This window comes from Limulus polyphemus, unplaced genomic scaffold, assembly GCF_000517525.1.
Source record: "Limulus polyphemus unplaced genomic scaffold, Limulus_polyphemus-2.1.2 Scaffold5698, whole genome shotgun sequence".
In the NCBI taxonomy this organism is placed as follows: Eukaryota; Metazoa; Arthropoda; class Merostomata; order Xiphosura; family Limulidae; genus Limulus; species Limulus polyphemus.
This window is the reverse complement of record NW_013671308.1, coordinates 34,654-38,073: the sequence shown is the minus strand read 5'-3', so window position 1 is coordinate 38,073 and position 3,420 is coordinate 34,654. Positions and strand designations below refer to the sequence as shown.

Genomic DNA, 3,420 nt, shown 5'->3' with positions numbered 1-3,420 from the left:
GTTATGTAATTCAATACTATGTTTTACTGTAACATGAGCTGTTTATGTGTTATGTAATTCAATATTATGTTTTACTGTAACATGAGCTGTTTGTGTGTGTTATGTAATTTAATACTATGTTTTACTGTAACATGAGCTGTTTGTGTGTGTTATGTAATTCAATACTATGTTTACTGTAACACAAGCTGTTTGTGTTTGTTATGTAATTCAATACTATGTTTTACTGTAACATGAGCTGTTTGTGTGTGTTATGTAATTCAATACTATGTTTTACAGTAACATGAGCTGTTTGTGTGTGTTATGTAATTCAATACTATGTTTTACTGTTACATGAGCTGGATAAGTAATTGTTATTTTCTGTTTCAATCTGCAGTCATTTGAGAAATAAAAAAGGGAAATTTAGGTTTATTTTTTGTGATGGTTGGTAAAATGGACAGTGTCTGTATAGAGTTAAGGTAGAGAAAGTAACAGATAAAATATAAAGTTTTACAGAAAAACATTTTCATATTTTTTTAAGATATTATGTTCTGAAACACAAACAACCACTACAACAAGGTTTGAAACACAAATAAAAATGAATTTATTAAACTTTGACAACCACAGATAACCAAAATGAAACTTTCAAGTGAATGAAATACAAGGTGTATAACTTAACAAAACGCAGTATAAAAATACATGCCTGTACATCACCGCTAGGAAAAACTGGTGTCAGTCTCGTAATATACACAAAATCTGCATGATCAGCTTGACAATGAGTTAGTGCTTTAACTCTTTCACAGTGGGAGCCCCTTTTAAATACTTTTCTGTATAAGTCACTGTGTTACATTCAAAAATTAATTAAACCCATACAATATTAATGTATGTGAATGAATTTAATATTATAATGTGTATTATTATTCAAAATTTTGTTTTATCTAAGTTTTGAGTCCTTTATTTCAAAATATACCTTTAAAAACTACATAACTTAGATGTATTTTCATATGACGAACAAGCTATGAAAATTCTCTTCTCTGATACACTGTATTTTCAATAATATAATGGCAGTACTGTAGAGGTACTTCTAGACAATGAGATGCTTAGATAACCTTTTGACTCTTTCATTTCAAAGTTCTCTGAATGAATAAAGTTGGAACATGTAATAAATTTTCTCAACCCTTGACAGTGCCACATACACCTTCAACAGATTTATTTGATCTTTACAGCCTCCATGTAGGCATTACATACACACATGTGTATAACCATTAGAAATAGCTCATTTTACAGTATAATCTAACAACAGTTGTTTTGAAATTGGTGCCAAGTTGTCATCACAAAGTACATGAAATTGACTATAGTATAGTTGGCTGTTTGATCGACAATAGCACTTGCTGTTGTTTCTTACCTAAGTATGTTATAGCTAGAGATACAGTTTACGTTTTATTTAGGTCTCACTATTATATTTTAGTTAATTAGTTATATTATAAAATTCATTTTTTATATGTACATCATGCCTTGCATCCATTTTCAAGGTTTATGATGTTATGCGCTGAATGAAAATTTTGCTGAAGGGTTGGCTGTTTCATCGACTATAGCACTTGCTGTTGTTTCTTACCTAAGTATGTTATAGCTAGAGATACAGTTTACGTTGTATTTAGGTCTCACTATTATATTTTAGTTAATTAGTTATATTATAAAATTCATTTTTTATATGTACATCATACCTTGCGTCCGTTTTCAAGGTTTATGATGTTATGCGCTGAATGAAAATTTTGCCGAAGGGTTGCGCATGTCTCCCAAAGAAACTGTAATTTGCCTCGAGGGTACCATTGACTTGTGTGGAGATGAATAGTAAGTTGTAAAGGACAAGAATGAAATATAAAACATTAAAAATTAACTATATGTGAAAAGGAAAAAAACCTGAAATTATGAATATAAGCAAAACAACACCTTGAAAAATATTCTACAAAAAATCAAAAGGTATATATATATTTTTTCTATTTTCTAATTTTAATTATTTCATTGAATTTCACATTAATGATAATAGCTAGTTAGTCATATGGTAAAGAAAATAAAATATAAACACCTACCTTTAAAACCTTTTTATATCCTTTTCAGATGTTGTAAAGATTATATAAATGAAATATAAAAACTATAAGATGAAGAGAAGTATTTTTATACTTAAAATGAAAATCAACATGTACTTGATTGTTGATAGTTTGAATGCAAGTAACTACAACAGAAAAATAACATATTTTTAGTAAAAAAACTTAATTATAAAACTGTCATTATTTATGTACAAGATACTAATGATCTTTAACAAAATCTTCCAAGTTTCTGAGAGGATACATTAAGAAATCTCAGAATTATGATATGTATTGTTGTACAAATGAAATTCGTGACTTGATTTCCACAAATTAATAGTAAACAAAACCATAATGAAATAAAAGTAGAAACCATTACTTCACAAGTTTGAAAATTTAAACTGAAAAAGTATGTTTAATTTTAACATGAAAATCACATTGTCCTCAGAATAGTGAAAAGTCTAAGTGAGACTATGGCTCCATAAATTCACAGAAAAGTCTTTAGTAAAAAGGCTTATTAAAAACCTGATTGTTTGTGCTGCATGTATTGTTTTCTAAAAGCATGCCAAATTTTGTGAAAATAAACTTGCTATATTAAAAATTTCATGGTTATGTGGTGGTTAAAAGGTTAGTCCAAATGGGAGAGCCCGTATACAGAGAGCTAAGGAAGTTTTACATTTGAGGACATCATTGGATATGTTTACACCATAATGGTTTTCTGTGTAACAGTCATGTGCTTTAGTCAAAATGGGAGAGCCCGTATACAGAGAGCTAAGGAAGTTTTACATTTGAGGACATCATTGGATATGTTTACACCATAATGGTTTTCAGTGTAACAGTCATGTGCTTTAAATTTTATTCGTAATTTAATTTTGCATGTAATTCACTATACATCATTTTATCGCAAAATTACTTTAAAGTACTTAAATTAATTTGATGATTAATGTTCTACGTTGGTAGCTTTCTTTGTGGCAAATTTCTGTTTGAATGCAGTTTGATTAGTGTAAAGTGCTGTTGTGTCAGCGAGGTCACATGACTAGTGTCACGCCACGTTTCTAGAACTATCCTGTACCTTTGTGAATGCCCTAGCATTTACTAGATATATGTTAGTCTGGTGACGGGAATAATGTGTGTAGGTAGTGAGTAATTGAACTGCAGTCAGAAAGTATTGTTGAAGTTATAGAGCGACTGTTGAAAATAAGTGTATCGGTAAAGTTATATTCGGAAAGAATAAACCAGTTTTATTAAGTAAGGACTTGTGTCGCTAAAGTTTCGTCGGAACGAAGTTACGGAAAATTAATTAACAAACGGAGATGTAACAAATTGGTGTCAGAAAGTGGGATAGAAAGAAAATGGAAAC

General features: G+C 29.6%; 1 protein-coding gene across 2 annotated transcripts in view; it reads left to right on the top strand.

Moving 5' to 3' along the window:
- The window catches only part of LOC106472879 (heparan sulfate glucosamine 3-O-sulfotransferase 1-like), a 24,300-nt gene that overhangs the window by 4,162 nt on the left and 16,718 nt on the right, over positions 1 to 3,420 (top strand). Inside the window, exon 1 of one of the 2 annotated variants that reach the window (XM_022401423.1) lies at positions 1,936 to 1,956. The exons of the other annotated variant lie outside the window; for it this stretch is intronic. The gene's annotated coding sequence lies outside the window, so the exon portion shown is untranslated. Of the gene's footprint in view, positions 1 to 1,935; positions 1,957 to 3,420 lie in introns of those variants that run through there. 2 annotated transcript variants of the gene reach the window in all.